At 40.5% G+C, this 19,328-nt stretch overlaps 1 protein-coding gene across 4 annotated transcripts in view; it reads left to right on the top strand.

Moving 5' to 3' along the window:
* The window catches only part of DENND4A (DENN domain containing 4A), a 128,883-nt gene that overhangs the window by 3,372 nt on the left and 106,183 nt on the right, over positions 1–19,328 (top strand). Inside the window, exon 1 of one of the 4 annotated variants that reach the window (XM_070762666.1) lies at positions 14,742–15,165. The exons of the other annotated variants lie outside the window; for them this stretch is intronic. The gene's annotated coding sequence lies outside the window, so the exon portion shown is untranslated. Of the gene's footprint in view, positions 1–14,741; positions 15,166–19,328 lie in introns of those variants that run through there. 4 annotated transcript variants of the gene reach the window in all.

The following is a 19,328-nucleotide window of genomic DNA, read 5'->3' as shown; positions in this document are numbered from 1 at the left end:
TCACAGGAAATACAAAACGGATTGTTCAGTTTAACTCCCTCGTTTACTCCTCTCTGTGAGTGAGGATGGTGTATCTATACTGTAATTTCATGTGCGTTGAGTAAGGAGAGGATTAAACTATCTAAAATTAGACGCCTCCGTTTTGTTTCGGAAGAGTCGTGATGTGATTTCCACACCCTCTCCCTTCATTTTCTGGTTTCCATTGGATACAATAACTTTCCTTTAGATTTTCTTTTTTAGTGTTTGACATTAGAAGAAATAGACTAGATAAATAACTCCGTAATTGCTGTGCTTTAGCGTTTGTTATTTGCCCATGATCTGTGTATTAGTGTCTATTTGCTTTATAAATGGCATTATAAATGGATTTTTGGAGTAGAGGAATAAATTTGGGTTTGGGTTTTAGCTTTGTTTCAGGAACCTTTCATTGTTTTGTTTTTCAAGATATCTATTTAACATCGGAGTATCCAAGGTCAACCAAGGTAGTGATTATCTACAGCTATAAATCATTTGTTGACATTGATTTTGATCTGCACTCTTGCAGCATCATAAACGTGGTGAAAAGTTTCATTGCACGAATCCCAGCGACCGAGTAGGGCGTGGGCCTTCTCTGGGTCCCGTCAACTAAACAATGTCGGTTGGCGGGCCCCAGGGGAAGAGCCTTCTCTGTGGCGGCCCCGGCCCTCTGGAACCAACTCCCCCCGGAGATTAGAACCGCCCCTACTCTCCTTGCCTTTCGTAAGCTCCTTAAGACCCACCTGTGTCGTCAGGCATGGGGGAACTGAGACATCTCCCCCGGGCATATACAATTTATGAATGGTATGTGTGTATGTATGTGTGTTTAGAAAATGGGGTTTTTAAAATGTTTTTAGCAGTAATCTAGATTTGTTGTAAATTGTTTTCACTTTGTTGTGAGCCGCCCCGAGTCTGCGGAGAGGGGCGGCATACAAATCTAAATAAATGAAATGAATTGCATAGAGTGAAGAAATAAATGTTTTGAAGTTTTTGTTCAGTAGGCTTGCAAATTCAGTTGAACCACATAAAACTGATAGCTAGGGTGCACTGGATAAACGTCATTCAGGGCAACTCAACACAGTTTGCTAGCAGAGGTGAAAAACCAAACGCTATCCACCCTTTTAATGAATCCTAATTGATCAGACCGTTCCTCTTGCATCCAGTTGAGAGGACTGAAAAGATAGGGAAATGTACATGCATAAATTGGCTCATTTTCCACTTTGCTGCCTTTAATAGTACCCAGAATGTGCCCACTGTGGCCATTATCTGTGCCAACTCTTGATGATGTTCTCCCTTGCCTACATAATATCGGTTACTTCAAAAACATTGTGATTAGTATTTTTCCTGTAACAGAGCAGCAGTGTAAACTGTAAAGGCTATGGGATTTTTATGGTTATCCCTTCTTTAATAACGAGAAAAATCAGCAGGCCATAATAACACTTAATAATAACACTTAACAGCTTGTCAATTATGGCAGCGGCTTTTGGAACCCTGCTAAACTCATGTTCTGTTTTTAAAAATGCACAAATAGGTCTTGGACGCAACTCCAATCAAGATTTATGTTTCATGTGTATTCTGGAAATGTGGAGTGAGTGGGAGGTATGGATTTCGCTCTTGTACTTAATGTTTGAAGTGAGCCAATTAGTGAAATGATACATTGGATAGTTTAAAAAACATTACAGTTCGCATCTAGTCCCACCTTTTTGCTATCCAATATTTTTCTTATTTTTCATTTGCTGAGTTATGAAATGCAGAACAGCAAGGATCTAATCCTGGGAGGGATTGATTCCAGTAATGGACATGGTATTTTGCTTATTATGGCTGTCCTCCAATGCTGGGGTACCCATAACATCTGGAGGCAAGTCGTTCCACTGGTTGATTGTTCTTACTGTTAGGAAATTTGGTTGCCTTTCTATTTCTCCAGTTTCCATCCATTGCTTCCTCTCTTGCCTCCTGGTGCTTTGGAAAATTAGTTGGCCCCCTCTTTTTTGTGGTAGCCCCTCAAATACTGGAACGCTGCTATCGTGACAATCCCTACTCCTCCTTTTCCCTAGACTCAATTTCTGCAACTATTCTTCTTATGTTTTAGCCTTCAGCCCCTCCAATCATCTTTGTCATTCTTCTCTGCATCCTTTCCAAAGTGTCAAGATCTTTTTTATATTCTGGTGTTGGATGTGGTGTTCTAGGAGTGGTCTTACCAAGGAATTATAAAGTGGTAGTATCCAAGTATTTATATTGACTCTTAAAAATAAACATGGAAACATAGAAGATTGATGGCAGAAAAAGATCTCATGGTCCATCTAGTCTGCCCTTATACTATTTCCTGTATTTTATCTTAGGGTGGATATATGTTTATACGAGGCATGTTTAAATTCAGTTACTGTGGATTTACTTTCCTGATACGTTTTATGCTTAAGACCTTCCATCATTTTTGCAGCCCGTCTTTGGACCTGTTCAATTTTATCAATATCTTTTTGTAGGTGAGGTCTCCAGAACTCAACACAGTATTCCAAATGTGATCTCACCAGCGCTATATATAGCGGGATCACACTCTCCCTCTTCCTGCTTGTTATACCTCTAGCTATGCAGCCAAGCATTCTACTTGCTTTTCCTACCTCCTGACCGCAGTGTTCACCCATTTTGAGGCTGTCAGAAATCACTACCCCTAAATGTTTCGCTTCTGAAGTTTTTGCTAACACAGAACTGCCAAAACAATACTCAGATTGAGGATTCCTTTTCCCCAAGTGCATTATTTTACATTTGGAAACATTAAACTGCAGTTTCCATTGCTTTGACCACTTATCTAGTAAAGCTAAATCATTTGCCTTTTTATAGACACCTCCAGGAATATCAACCCTATTGCACACTTTAGAGTCATCGGCAAATAGGCAAACCTTACCTACCAAACCTTCCCCTATGTCACTTACAAACATATTAAAAAGAATAGGACCCAGAACAGACCCTTTTGGCACACCGCTGGTAAGATTTAGGATCTTGTGGCTCAATCCTTTAGGGCTGTGATGGCGAACCTATAGCACATGTGCTAGAGGTAGCATGCAAAGCCCTCTCTGCTGGCACGCTCGCCATCGCCCCAGGTCAGGTCTCCATGGCATTTCTTTCGTGAGCTTCAGTTTCCCTGCAAACGATGAAAGAAAAAGATTTTACTCTTTGCCACGCTGCTAGTGCTGGGATGCTGTGCCATCTACCAGCCAGTTAGTCTTTGGGTCTCTGCTGTGCATGTGCGCATGTCAGCACATACGTCCATGCATGCTAAATGCTAAAGTGCTGAAGCCCACTGCAACAATATCGCCAAAAAGGCTTCCAGAGTTGTTAACCTGATCCTACGTAGCTTCTGCTCCGGCAATCTCACACTACTCACAAGAGCCTACAAAACTTTTGCCAGACCCATCCTTGAATGCAGCCCATCTGTCTGAAACCCATACCACATCTCGGACATCAACACCCTTGAAAACGTCCAAAGATATTTCACCAGAGGAGCTTTTCACTCCTCCACTCGAAACAGAATACCCTACGAAACTAGACTAACAATCCTGGGTCTAGAAAGCTTAGAACTGCGACGCCTAAAACACGATTTAAGTATTGCCCACAAGATCATATGCTGCAACGTCCTACTTGTCAATGACTACTTCAGCTTCAACCGCAACAACACAAGAGCACGCAACAGATTCAAACTTAATATTAACCGCTACAAACTTGACTGTAAAAAATATGACTTTAACAATCAAGTTGTCGAAGCGTGGAACTCAGTACCTGACTCAGTAGTGTCAACCCCTAACCCCCCACCATTTCTCCCTTAGACTATCCACGATTGACCTCTCCAGGTTCCTAAGAGGTCAGTAAGGGACGTACATAAGTGCACTAGTGTGCCTTTCATCCCCTGTCCAATTGTCTTTCCTTTATCTCATATATCATATATATTTTCTTGCTTTCATATATCTTTTCCTCTATTTTTATATTTTTCTTTATATATACTGTATTACCTCATGTCTATTCTCTACTATATGTATTGTGTATTGGACAAAATAAATAAAATAAATACAAAATAAATAAATATGGTGCATGTCCATACATGTGCACATGCATGTCCACGCATGCACACAGTCACATGTGCATACATCATGGCACCGGACCAGATTATTTCATGGACCGCCTTCTGCTGCACCAATCCCAGCGACCAGTTAGGTCCCACAGAGTGGATCTTCTCCGTGTCCCGTCAACTAAACAATGTCGCTTGGCGGGACCCAGGGGGAAGAGCCTTCTCTGTGGCGGCCCCGGCCCTCTGGAACCAACTCCCCCCAGAGATTAGAATTGCCCCCACCCTCTTTGCCTTTCGTAAGCTACTTAAAACCCACCTCTGCCGTCAGGCATGGGGGAATTGAGATCCTCTTTCCCCCAGGCCTTTACAATTTTATGCATGGTATGTATGTATGTATGTCTGGTTTTTATATTAATGGGTTTTTTAATCGTTTTTAGTATTAGATTACTATTGTACACTGTTTTATTGTTGCTGTTAGCCGCTCCGAGTCTCCGGAGAGGGGCGGCATACAAATCCAATAAATAAATAAATAAATTTCAGTTTGGGCATGCAAACAAGCAGCTTGGGCACTCGGTGCCTAAAAGGTTCACCATCACTGATCTAGGGGAAATGTTTTAATGTTTGCTCCAGAGTAGACACAGTTCGTCTTCAGAGGAGCGACTAAGATATTCAGTTGTAAGGCAGGGCTGCAAAAAGAGTACAGTTGTGATAACAGGGTTTGGGAGGAAAGTCATACAAGGCCGTAACTTGACATCTGTTGTGGTTCTGGCAAAGTTGATTGAATAATGAAAGCTTTCCTTGGGGCTTCTCCGCTGAAATGCAGAACTAGATTTATTTATAGGGAAAAGTGCAACCTTCCCAGCAGGCAACAACACAAAGATGTCAAGGGTAGCAAAGATTTCCTTTCTTGTAATCTACTTTACACCTTGATGAAATTTATTCTTGCCCTTTGTAATGTTTAAATCTTCTGAAGGTTGGCCAGTCGGTTCATATGGTGTTGGTTGACAGATGTGTTGGTGTGCATTGCTGAAAAGGTCGGTCGTTGGGTTGTGGCACAAAGGAAAGTGATATCGTAGCCCCGGCTTGTTGCAGTCGGACAAGTACAGTTTTACGTTTTGTTCTTTTTAATAGAAAACAAAATTAATTATGGCTTGCTTTGAAAAAAAGAAGACAGTGTTGATGCATGTAGCTGTTGTATTCTGCTTGTCAACTGAAAGGTGGGGAAATTAGAATTTAAATTTGGAATGTTCCCCCATCTCATGAAACTTTAATCCATGTGGACCAAATAAAAATAAGGAAAAAAATGGGATAAACCAGATGAAAGAACTGCTCTTCTGACTTAAATAATCCTATTACTTTGTGTCTGATAATCAAGGCAGGATTCAACAGAAGGGGAAAAAAACAGTGTTGGGGTTTAAGGACAGCTGATACAATAACCAACAATGTATTTTGAAGTGTTTCTTAATTACATTGCTAGCATGCTGATTATTCATTCATCTATGTAATTCCATATGGGTGAATATTAGTGGCTGTCTACTTCCTGAACCAGGCAGCTATGTAGGTTGCTACTGTATGTGTAAATGAAATAGAAATAGAATGATAGAGCTGAAAGGGACTTCGACAGTCTTTTTCCATCCTGGATAAATGATGGTTCAATCTTTCATTGAAGACCTCCATAGCTAGAGGTATAACAAGCAGGAAGAGGGAGATTATGATCCCGCTATATAGAGCGCTGGTGAGACCACATTTGGAGTACTGTGTTCAGTTCTGGAGACCTCACCTACAAAAAGATATTGACAAAATTGAACTGGTCCAAAGACGGGCTACAAGAATGGTGGAAGGTCTTAAGCATAAAACGTATCAGGAAAGACTTAATGAACTCAATCTGTATAGTCTGGAGGACAGAAGGAAAAGGGGGGACATGATCGAAACATTTAAATATGTTAAAGGGTTAAATAAGGTCCAGGAGGGAAGTGTTTTTAATAGGAAAGTGAACCCAAGAACAAGGGGACACAATCTGAAGTTAGTTGGGGGAAAGATCAAAAGCAACATGAGAAAATATTATTTTACTGAAAGAGTAGTAGATCCTTGGAACAAACTTCCAGCAGACGTGGTTGATAAATCCACAGTAACTGAATTGAAACATGCCTGGGATAAACATATATCCATCCTAAGATAAAATACAGAAAATAGTATAAGGACAGACTAGATGGACCAGGAGGTCTTTTTCTGCCGCCAGACTTCTATGTTTCTATGGAGCACCCACAACTTATGGGGGCAAGTTGTTCCATTGATCAATTGTCCTTAGTGTTAGGAAATTTCTCCTTAGTTCTAGGTTGCTTCTCTCCTTGATTAGTTTCCATCCGTTGCTTCTTATTTTGCCTTCAGGTGCTTTGGAGAATAGGTTGATCCCCTCGTCTCTCTGACACCTCTTCAAATATTGGAAGATGGCTATAAGGCCTTCCCTAAACCTTCTCTGCGTTTGGCAAAATATATCTTTCTCCCCAAGAATAAAAGTAGGGGACACTCTTTAATTTCCCGGGGTTTATTTATTTATTTATTTATTTATTTATTTATTGGATTTGTATGCCGCCCCTCTCCGTAGACTCGGGGCGGCTAACAACAGTAATGAAAAACATCATGCAAATCCAATACTAAAAAAAACTAAAAAAAACCCCTTATTATAAAACTAAACATCCATACAAACAAACATACCATGCATAAATTATAAAGGCTTAGGGGGAAAGAATGTCTCAATTCCCCCATGCCTGACGACAGAGGTGGGTTTTCAGGAGCTTACGAAAGGCAAGGAGGGTGGGGGCAATTCTAATCTCTGGGGGGAGTTGATTCCAAAGGGCCGGGGCCGCCACAGAGAAGGCTCTTCCCCTGGGCCCCGCCAAGCGACATTGTTTTGTTGACGGGACCCGGAGAAGGCCCACTCTGTGGGACCTAACTGGTCGCTGGGATTCGTGCGGCAGAACACGGTCTCATAGATACCCTGAAGGGCTTTATAGGTAACGACCAACACTTTGAATTGTGACCGGAAACTGATCGGCAACCAATGCAGACTGCGGAGTGTTGGTGTTACATGGGCATTTTGGGGAAAGCCCATGATAGCTCTCGCAGGTTCCTCAAAAAAAAGGCATAGGACAGAAAACCAGTGAACAAATGAACTTGGAAAGAAATTCTGATTACTGTACTTATATTGCACTTTGGGATAATAAATAGAACATAGATTTTTGTTAAGTGTTGGAAATATGCTTTTCAGAAGAAGAGAGCCGAAAGGAATTGCACCCAATTGTCATAAAAAGGTATAATTGAGGTAATCATCATTTTACATATACCGCTTTAATTTCTGAGAAGTGAAATGTGCAGGTATTAGGCAATTGTTGTCTGACATAGCAGGAGGCTGTGATGTAACCATTACCGGGCTTTATTTTTTCCCCCAAACTTTCAATCTTCTTGCTTTGAGAACGGGCTTTTTTCACAGGATGACTCTGATCTTCCGCTGAGAGAGGTAGGAAAACAGTTCTTTCTCCCTTTAAAAGTGTACAATTGCTGGGATTAGAGAAAAGGATAATTTTGAAAAACAAAAAATGATGTGCTTTCTTCTTTTCTTAATAATTACAATAATCAGTCCAGGAGGTTAAAGGGAGATTATAAAGTTGGTTTAAGGGGGAGATTTGTTAGATGAGGTTTACAAAATCTGCTGTTTGGTAAAATCCTTGGGTTTGTTTGTTTTTTGAGAATTGCCCATTTCGGTGGAGGATTTGCTTGTTTTATACAGATTGGATGGGAAAATCTTCTCTGTTGAGCTCAGATGAGTCATCCCTGTTTTCTTTTCTGCCAGAGAGAGCCTGGCTGGCTTTAAAGAAATGCATTGCAACAGGAGCCACGTTTTCGAGGGAGTAATTGCACGTGGAGAAAGAATTTCAGATCTCGTCCCTCTGTTTCAATTTTTTTTAAAAAAAACCCCCACCTATCCTCTTAAATCAATTAGATCAGCGTGTTTGATAAAATAGCATCAGAGAGAGAGACGTAAAACATGTGTTTTATGTCTCTCCCTCTCTTCCTCTGTATCCCTTTTTCCCGTCCCTTTTTCAATAAATTAATAATTCTTTTTTAAAGATAAAATAGCATCAGCTTGCAGGGATTATTTATTTATTTATTTATTTAATTAATTGGATTTGTATGCTGCCCCTCTCCGAGGACTTGGGGCAGCTCACGGCATATACAAAAAACAGAACAATCATATAAATCCAATTAATACTACATTAAAAACAACCATTACATTCTATTAAAAGAAAGTAAAACCTATCAAACCAATCATTCAACACTCATACTTGAAACATTCATTGATCAGGGGGAAGATCTAAAAGTCCCAAGCCTGGCGGGGAAGATGAGTTTTTAAGCTCTTTTGGAAGGCAAGGAGGGTGGGGGCAGTGAGACTCTCTGGGGGGAGCTGATTCCAGAGGGTCGGGGCTTCCACAGAGAAGGCTCTTCCCCTAGGTCCTGCCAGCCGACATTGTTTGGTTAACGGGACCCTAAGGAGGCCAACTCTGTGGAAGGGTAAACCAGTTCTTCCCTGTGAAGTTACAGGCCATCTTTAGCTGGAAACTGCTTTGTCTTTTTTGAGGAGTGATCTGTATTTGTGCTGTTTGGATTGCCCCGTAAATATTTTATGCCTTTCTCTTACTTTACCAGCACAGTTGAGCTGGCAATTCTGAGTATTTTTATCAGAGTTAAGGTGGGTGGGGGGAGAACCATATTAGTGGGGCTGAAACAACGTGGTCACCTTTCAGTAATCATAAAGAGATGATGTAGGTGCTATAGGATGTCATCGTTGGAGTATCTCCTTTCCCACACACTGAGGAATTATCTTTATCTAATCCTTTTTTAGAAAAAATGAAGCTTTGATTGCAAAGATGCAGCTGAAAGAACCAGTAATAGAGGCTTTCTGTACTCTGATTATTCAGAGTAGCAGAATTATAGAATAACAGAGTTGAAAGAGGCCTTAGAAGTCTTATAGTCTTAAACATGATCTAAGTATTGCCCACAAGATCATGTGCTGCAATGTCCTGCCTGTCAGCGACTACTTCAGCTTCAACCACAACGACACAAGAGCACACAACAGATTCAAGCTTAATATTAACCGCTCCGAATTGGACTGTAAAAAATACGACTTTAGTAATCGAGTTGCCGGATTCTGTAGTATCTTCCCCTAAACCCCAACATTTTACCCTTAGAGTATCCACGGTTGACCTCTCCAGATTCCTAAGAGGTCAGTAAGGGGCGTGCATAAGTGCACTAGCGTGCCTCCCGTCCCCTGTCCTATAGTCTCTCCTATATCTCATATATTGTATCTACTATTTTTCTATTCTATTCTTCTTATACTACTCTCATAATATTCTTCTATTCTCTTATTGATATATTCTATTCCTATAGTTTCACTTCTATTCTTTCTCTAATATATTTTACTCGAGTAGATCCTCTATAGATTAGATTAGATTAGATTTATTGGATTTATATGCCGCCCCTCTCCGCAAACTCGGGGCGGCTCACAACAATGGTAAAAACAATACATAATAACAAATCCAATACCCACTAATCCGATTACAATTTTAAGCTAAAAAATTCATTAAAAACAACCCCAGAATATTAAAAAACAAGCACACAATCAATCTAACACCAAAACAACATGGGCAAGGGGGAGATGTTTCAGTTCCCCCATGCCTGACGGCAGAGGTGGGTTTTAAGGAGTTTGCGAAAGGCAAGGAGGGTGGGGGCAATCCTAATCTCAGGGGGGAGCTGGTTCCAGAGGGTCGGAACCACCACAGAGAAGGCTCTTCCCCTGGGTCCCGCCAGACGACATTGTTTAGTCGACGGGACCCGGAGAAGGCCAACTCTGTGGGACCGAATCGGTCGCTGGGATTCGTGCAGCAGAAGGCAGTCCCGAAGGTATTCTGGTCCGGTGACATGAAGGGCTTTATAGGTCATAACCAACACTTTGAATTGTGACCGGAAACTGATCGGCAACCAATGCTATAACCTTCATTGTGTATTATTGTGCATTGGACAAAATATAAATAAATAAAGGAAGGAAGGAAGGAAGAAAGGAAGAAATGAAATGAAATAATAAAATAAAATAAAGAAAATAAATAAATCCTCTACTCAAGTAGGAGATCTTGTATCATTCTGGACAAATGGCTATTCCATCTCTTCTTAAAAACATTCAGTGATGGAGCACGCACAACTTCCAAAGGCAAGCAGTTCTACTGATTCATTTTTTTTGCTGTGTTAGGAAATTTCTCCTTATTTCTAGGTTGGGCCTTTCCTTCATTTGTTTCCATCTGTTGCTTCTCGTCCTGCTTTTTTTTGTCTGGAGGACGAGAAGTAACGCGACCCGAGCGACAAATCTTATTTATTGATGGAGCTCCAACGGTAGAGATGTTTCCTTGCTTTCTTTGTGAAGGCTTCCTCAGTCTAGTCTTATGTTCTTCTTTCATATGTTCTTCCAGCCGGCTTGACTCAAGGAATGATTGACTGTTAAAGAATGTAACTTAACTGCTCTGACAGAGCACATCAGTGGCTCTTCTTGGTATTTAGTGATGCATAGGAAGTCCAAAAGGGGAAGGAAATGAAAGTATACATTCAAATAGAGAAAAGAATACATAATCAAACATTTGTTAAATGTTAAAAAGTCTAGTAAAAAATTTTCAAATCTTAAATGCAATATTAGTACGGTCTAAGTAAAAATGCTTAATATGTTATTTATGTGTAATATATTCATCTAATCAAACATTCAAACTAATCTCAATTACTAAGCATACATAAAACAAAATTTTTAATATATCGCTTGTGAGTAAACTACTATGTCAAAATCATCAACAAATACATCTAATATTGTTATTACCTAAATAAAAACAGATCTATCTCTTATTTTTTCTTATCTAACCATTTATATATGTTGTTCCATGTTTCATAAAATTTTGTATCTTCTTGATCGTTTAATCGTCTTGTCATCATATCCATTTCGGCGCAATCTAATATTTTAGCTATAACTTCTTCTTTCTTGGGGATTTCCTCCCCCTTCCAGTTTTGCGCATATATTATTCTAGCCGCAGTTAATATGTGTATGATTAAGTAAAGAGTTTCCTTCTTATAAGTCTGATTAGTAATTCCTAATAAATAAAATTCCGGGGTGTTATCTATGTCATATTTTAATATTTCTTTTAATATCTTCTCAATCATCTTCCAATAAGTTTTAGCTTTGCTACATGTCCACCATTGATGGTAATAAGTTCCTATATCTTTCTTGCATTTCCAACACAGTGGGGATGTTTTAGGAAACATTTTAGCTATCCTGTTTGGTGGAAGGTGCCATCTATAAAACATTTTAATTTGGTTTTCTTTTAATGAAACTGACTTGGTCATTTTCCAATTATTAATCCAGACTTTTTCCCAAGTATCTATATCTATTTCCTTGCCTATATTTCTGCACCATCTTATCATGGTATCTTTTAGAGTCAACTCTATATTTTTGTGAGCGATAAGAAATTTATATATTTTCCCTATCATTTTTACTGAATTATTAATAATTAAATGACTTAACAAATTCTTACTTTTATTAAAAGTATAAAGAGTTATATCCTTCTGGTATCTGGATCGAATCTGGGCATAATGCCACCAATCTATTATTATCCCTTCTTCTTGTAGTTTATTCCTAGGCTTTAGCTTCATCTGATCATTTAATAATTCTTTATATCTATAAAATATTTTCGTGTCTTTTATAGATTTTGGATGTGTTATTGCTTCTAGGGGGGCTATCCATTCTGGAACATTTAAGAAGTGATTTTTCTTTATGTCCTTCCAAACCTCTAGTAAATACTTCCTTAATGTGTGTCTTTTAAAATATGAGTGATTTTTTTCCTTGTCATACCATATAAATGCATGCCAACCCAGCATAAGATCATGTCCTTCTAAATTTAATATTCTTTTATTCTCTAAGGTTATCCAATCTTTAATCCATGTTAAGGCGGCGGCCTGATAATATAATTTCCAGTTTGGAAGACCAAATCCTCCTCTTTCTTTAATGTCTTCCAAACAGTTTATTTTTATCCTTGCTTTTTTCCCTTGCATATACAAAAAACAGAACAATCATATAAATCCAATTAATACTACATTAAAAACAACCATTACATTCTATTAAAAGAAAGTAAAACCTATCAAACCAATCATTCAACACTCATACTTGAAACATTCATTGATCAGGGGGAAGATCTAAAAGTCCCAAGCCTGGCGGGAAAGATGAGTTTTTAAGCTCTTTTGGAAGGCAAGGAGGGTGGGGGCAGTGAGACTCTCTGGGGGGAGCTGATTCCAGAGGGTCGGGGCTTCCACAGAGAAGGCTCTTCCCCTAGGTCCTGCCAGCCGACATTGTTTGGTTAACGGGACCCTAAGGAGGCCAACTCTGTGGAAGGTTAAACCAGTTCTTCCCTGTGAAGTTACAGGCCATCTTTAGCTGGAAACTGCTTTGTCTTTTTTGAGGAGTGATCTGTATTTGTGCTGTTTGGATTGCCCCGTAAATATTTTATGCCTTTCTCTTACTTTACCAGCACAGTTGAGCTGGCAATTCTGAGTATTTTTATCAGAGTTAAGGTGGGTGGGGGGAGAACCATATTAGTGGGGCTGAAACAACGTGGTCACCTTTCAGTAATCATAAAGAGATGATGTAGGTGCTATAGGATGTCATCGTTGGAGTATCTCCTTTCCCACACACTGAGGAATTATCTTTATCTAATCCTTTTTTAGAAAAAATGAAGCTTTGATTGCAAAGATGCAGCTGAAAGAACCAGTAATAGAGGCTTTCTGTACTCTGATTATTCAGAGTAGCAGAATTATAGAATAACAGAGTTGAAAGAGGCCTTAGAAGTCTTATAGTCTTAAACATGATCTAAGTATTGCCCACAAGATCATGTGCTGCAATGTCCTGCCTGTCAGCGACTACTTCAGCTTCAACCACAACGACACAAGAGCACACAACAGATTCAAGCTTAATATTAACCGCTCCGAATTGGACTGTAAAAAATACGACTTTAGTAATCGAGTTGCCGGATTCTGTAGTATCTTCCCCTAAACCCCAACATTTTACCCTTAGAGTATCCACGGTTGACCTCTCCAGATTCCTAAGAGGTCAGTAAGGGGCGTGCATAAGTGCACTAGCGTGCCTCCCGTCCCCTGTCCTATAGTCTCTCCTATATCTCATATATTGTATCTACTATTTTTCTATTCTATTCTTCTTATACTACTCTCATAATATTCTTCTATTCTCTTATTGATATATTCTATTCCTATAGTTTCACTTCTATTCTTTCTCTAATATATTTTACTCGAGTAGATCCTCTATAGATTAGATTAGATTAGATTTATTGGATTTATATGCCGCCCCTCTCCGCAAACTCGGGGCGGCTCACAACAATGGTAAAAACAATACATAATAACAAATCCAATACCCACTAATCCGATTACAATTTTAAGCTAAAAAATTCATTAAAAACAACCCCAGAATATTAAAAAACAAGCACACAATCAATCTAACACCAAAACAACATGGGCAAGGGGGAGATGTTTCAGTTCCCCCATGCCTGACGGCAGAGGTGGGTTTTAAGGAGTTTGCGAAAGGCAAGGAGGGTGGGGGCAATCCTAATCTCAGGGGGGAGCTGGTTCCAGAGGGTCGGAACCACCACAGAGAAGGCTCTTCCCCTGGGTCCCGCCAGACGACATTGTTTAGTCGACGGGACCCGGAGAAGGCCAACTCTGTGGGACCGAATCGGTCGCTGGGATTCGTGCAGCAGAAGGCAGTCCCGAAGGTATTCTGGTCCGGTGACATGAAGGGCTTTATAGGTCATAACCAACACTTTGAATTGTGACCGGAAACTGATCGGCAACCAATGCTATAACCTTCATTGTGTATTATTGTGCATTGGACAAAATATAAATAAATAAAGGAAGGAAGGAAGGAAGAAAGGAAGAAATGAAATGAAATAATAAAATAAAATAAAGAAAATAAATAAATCCTCTACTCAAGTAGGAGATCTTGTATCATTCTGGACAAATGGCTATTCCATCTCTTCTTAAAAACATTCAGTGATGGAGCACGCACAACTTCCAAAGGCAAGCAGTTCTACTGATTCATTTTTTTTGCTGTGTTAGGAAATTTCTCCTTATTTCTAGGTTGGGCCTTTCCTTCATTTGTTTCCATCTGTTGCTTCTCGTCCTGCTTTTTTTTGTCTGGAGGACGAGAAGTAACGCGACCCGAGCGACAAATCTTATTTATTGATGGAGCTCCAACGGTAGAGATGTTTCCTTGCTTTCTTTGTGAAGGCTTCCTCAGTCTAGTCTTATGTTCTTCTTTCATATGTTCTTCCAGCCGGCTTGACTCAAGGAATGATTGACTGTTAAAGAATGTAACTTAACTGCTCTGACAGAGCACATCAGTGGCTCTTCTTGGTATTTAGTGATGCATAGGAAGTCCAAAAGGGGAAGGAAATGCCCTTCCAGAAGACCGGGATGTTCTTCAACATTGCCCAACCGAGTGATGGAAATGTTTCCCCCTTGGACCCTTTTAGTCATTAGGCAACCTCGGGTCTTCCTTAATCCTTGTCCTTTTCTTTAGATCCTTTGAGAACAAGTGGGAAGTGAAAGTGATGAATGACGGCCACCCGTGTTACCCTGACTTCCCTTGAAGATGGGCAGGCCGTAATTTAAAAATACGCTTGGGTTGTATGGAGGCTTAGCTCTTGGAACCTACGAAACAGAGGCAGCAGGTTCAGTGTCAGTTGCGCTAGTTTATGGCTGGTTGGAGTTGCAGTTCCAATACATTCTGAAGATGGGGAAAGAACAATGAACATATTTATGGATCCAGGTGATGGTCACGGACAATAGAAGCTCAGGAAACTCCAATGCTGAAGAGCCAATGGGAAGCTGGGAGTTTTCTGCTCTCCAATAAGCTTTGAGAAGAGGAGTGGAACTGCTTTTGCTTTTCATCTTTCTTCTCCCTTATCACGGGAGGTCTCCCCGCGGAGATAGCTGAGCTTCAGGTAAGAGAAGAAGCTTCACTCCCTAATGATAAGGGATTGGCTTTAAACTCTGAACCACCGGCCCAGTTGTGCTGACAAGGGTCGAAGCAAACTAGAGACTAAAGAAAGCTAAATGCTGGTTTGAAGATTATTTCATAGGCTGTGATATCAGTAAAGGAGCAGTGATTGAAAAGTCATTGGTCCATCTTTATTTTTGCTTCCTTTTGTGCCTTCTCTCTAATCTTTATCCCTCATGTAGGATTAAAGACTTCAGTATTTAGTGAATCAGCAATGCTCGGTCTGGGAGAAGCCTTTAGCCACGTTCTGTCCTTTTGCTTAATCTGTGGATAAAAAAGAAGATTTCTCTCTTTCTAAATAAAGTAAAAAGAGAGGGATTTTTCTGGGGGGAAATAGTGGATGGCAGCAGAATGGGGGAATATGCAATAAAATTGTGGGTGTAGGTTGTGGGGGCTCTCATGGGAATCAGGGGCACCCTACCTGCTACATTCTGTGTGTATGTCAGCGTATGTGTGCGTATGTATCATTGTTTTTAATATAATGGGTTTTAGTTACAGTTTTAATTATTAGATTTGTATCTGTATTGTTTTATTGTTGTTGTGAGCCGCCCCGAGTCTTCGGAGAGGGGCGGCATACAAGTGTAATAAATTATTATTATTATTATTATTATTATTATTATTATTATTATTATTATTATTATGTCAGTACAACACAGCAAACAAGATCACTATGCTGGATTTCGTATTTCATCACCAGTCGGGCGCTTCCCAAGCACCTAGGACTGTGTGATGTAGCACACAGTAAAGCGGCCTTTTGCAATTGACAGATGGAGATTTTGTCAATTCCGATGGTTTTCAAATGTCCGCTGAGATCCTTTGGTACTGTGCCCAGCGTGCCAAGTACCACTGGGACCACTTTCACGGGCTTATGCCAGAGTCGTTGCAGCTCAATTTTTAGATCTTCGTATTTTGCTAATTTCTCTAGCTGCTTCTGCTCAATTCTGCTGTCTCCTGGGATTGCGATGTTGATGATCCATACTTTCTTTTTCTCCACGATCACAATGTCTGGTGTGTTATGCTTCAGAATTCGGTCAGTCTGAAGTCGGAAGTCCCACAGTAGTTTTGCTTGCTCATTTTCGACCACTTTTTCGGGCTTATGATCCCACCAGTTCTTTGCCACTGGTAAATGGTAGTTCCGGCACAAGTTCCAGTGGATCATCTGTGCCACAGCATCATGTCTATGCTTGTAGTCAGTCTGTGCGATCTTTTTGCAGCAGCTGAGTATGTGATCGATTGTTTCATCTGTTTCATCTGTTTTATTATTATTATTATTATTAGTATTAGTATTAGTATTATTATTTGCATGTGTGCATGCACATGTGCTTATATGTATCCCCTCCAATGAATGAATGAATACAGTACAATGAGGATTTTAAAGAAGCAATTGGACAGTCATTTGCCTGGAGTAGCGTAAAGTCTCCTGCTCGAGCAGAGGGTTGGACTAGAAGACCTCCAGGATCCCTTCCATCTCTGTTATTCTGTAGGTTTATGTTGAATTGGTAAATTGGCAACTAATAGACCTGATGAGAACATCATAAAATAAATTTTAAAGTGCAGAGAAGAGCAACTGAGATGATTAAAAGGCCTGGAGACTAAAACTTATGAAGATTGGTTGCAGGATTTGAACATTGATGTTCTATGGAAAAGAAGGACTGGAGGTGACATGGTGGCAGTGTTCCAGTATGTGAGGGGCTGCCACAAAGAGGAGGGGGTCAGTTTGTTTTCCCAAGCACCTGAAGGCTGGACAAGAAAAAATGGATGGAAACTAATCAAGGAGAGAAGCAACCTGGAACTAAGGAGATATTTCCTATACCTGTAATTGTATCTTGTTGGAGGTTTCCATCGGTGGAGGTTTTTAACAAAAGATCTGTCCAGAATTATATACAGTATTATTTTCTGTTTGAGCAAAGTTTTGGACTAGAAGACCTCCAAGGTCCCTTTCAGTTATGTTATTCTGTTTTATTCTTTGTATTGTTTATAGGAATTAGTGGGATCCAATCCACTTTACCCCATGTGTGTTTGTGTGTGTGCAATCCCCACTAAATTCAAGTTCATTTCTCCACCCCTCAAAACTCCCTGGCTAGTCATCCTTTTTCAGTGTAAGCTGCCCCCCAGGATTGTTATTAACAGTGGAATATTGTGAAGGGAAATCTCCAGGTAAGGTACTTTGAGCTCCTGGAGAAAAAAATTAGAATATATATTTAGCATAGCATTCTTTTCTTTTTAAATTATTACTTACAATATGTCATTCTGTACTTGATATTTCTGCAGTGTACACGGTTATTTCCTTAATGCCCCTTCTACCCATTGCTACAAAATAATGCTTGGGGATCTGGGAGAGTAGGAGGGGGGCTAATCTGGACTGCCTTATTTAAACTGTTAAAAGGATTTGCTAACCCAGGCCATATTGTGTTTGGAAAAATATTGACGTTCCATTATGTCGGCACAAATTGCTTTTGAAGGTTGAGGCTATAATTTCACTTCAAAGTTCCCAGTACAATAAGTTTCTTAAAAAGATGTTTGTGTTGTGTTTTATATCGCATGCATGGTGATTTTACCTACCAATATTTCTCAACCGTGTGAACCTTAAGGTATGTGGGCTTCATCTCCTGTAGGCTGGGAATTCTGGTGTACACAATGGTTAATCTTAGTCAAAAAGCTGAAAAGTGAATATCTTCATATAAGTAATTATTCTATTATTGCAAAAAAGGAACTGTGCGTGCCTAGTACGTGAATGTTTCGAGTTTACAACTAGACAAGCCCTTTATGCTTCTAGTCTGTTGATAAATTGACATTTCTGGGCTTTATATAATGCAGCTGGAAGTCGGGTCTATAACCAAATCCTGAAACCTAAGTGTATTTTCATTCCATGATGAGGGAAGGGGAAAAGTCATTTTAACATTAAATTAAACATGGCTGAGTCATCCCTCAAAAATGTAATAGTTCTTAAAAGTTGCTGGTTTTAAGAGATACAGTACAGTGATACCTCGTCTTACAAACGCCTCGTCATACCAACTTTTCGAGATACAAACCCAGGGTTTAAGATTTGTTTGCCTCTTCTTACAAACTATTTTCACCTTACAAACCCACTGCCGCCGCTGGGATCCCCCGCCTCCGGACTTCCGTTGCCAGCGAAGCACCCATTTTTGCGCTGCTGGGATTCCCCTGAGGCTCCCCTCCATGGGAAACCCCACCTCCGGACTTCTGTGTTTTTGCAATGCTGCAGGGGAATCCCAACAGGGAAATCGCAGCATCGCAAAAACGAGCGCTTCGCTGGCAACGGAAGTCCAGAGGTGGGGTTTCCCAGCGAGGGGAGCCTCAGTGAAATCACAGCATCACAAAAACACAGAGGTCTGGAGGTGGGGTTTCGAGGACTTCGGTGGTTTTGCAAAGCGCTGGGATTCCCCTGCAGCATTGCAAAAACACAGAAGTCCAGAGGTGGGGTTTCCCATGGAGGGGAGCCTCAGGGAAATCCCAGCAGCGCAAAAATGGGCGCTTCGGGTGGCAAAAGAGGTGGATTTTGGGCTTGCACGCATTAATCGCTTTTCCATTGATTCCTATGGGAAACATTGTTTCATCTTAAAAAACTTTTCACCTTAAGAACCTCATCCCGGAACCAACCAGTCTGCATTGGTTGCCGATCAGTTTCCGGTCACAATTCAAAGTGTTGGTTATGACCTATAAAGCCCTTCATGGCACCGGACCAGATTACCTCAGGGACCACCTTCTGCTGCACAAATCTCAGCGACCAGTTAGGTCCCACAGAGTGGATCTTCTCCGGGTCCCGTCAACTAAGCAATGTCGCCTGGCGGGACCCAGGGGAAGAGCCTTCTCTGTGGCGGCCCCGGCCCTCTGGAACCAACTCCCCCCAGAGATTAGAACTGCCCCCACCCTCCTTGCCTTTCGTAAACAACTTAAAACCCACCTCTGCCGCCAGGCATGGGGGAATTGAGATCCTCTTTCCCCCTAAGCCTTTACAATTCTATGCATGGTATGTATGTATGTATGTTTGGTTTTTATATTAATAGATTTTTAATCATCAATACCAAATTACTGTTGTACACTGTTTTATTGTCGCTGTTAGCCACCCCGAGTCTCTGGAGAGGG

Source organism: Erythrolamprus reginae, chromosome 10, assembly GCF_031021105.1.
Source record: "Erythrolamprus reginae isolate rEryReg1 chromosome 10, rEryReg1.hap1, whole genome shotgun sequence".
Classification (NCBI taxonomy): Eukaryota; Metazoa; Chordata; class Lepidosauria; order Squamata; family Dipsadidae; genus Erythrolamprus; species Erythrolamprus reginae.
The sequence above is the reverse complement of the archived record's forward strand: the minus strand, read 5'-3'. Positions and strand labels throughout refer to the sequence as shown.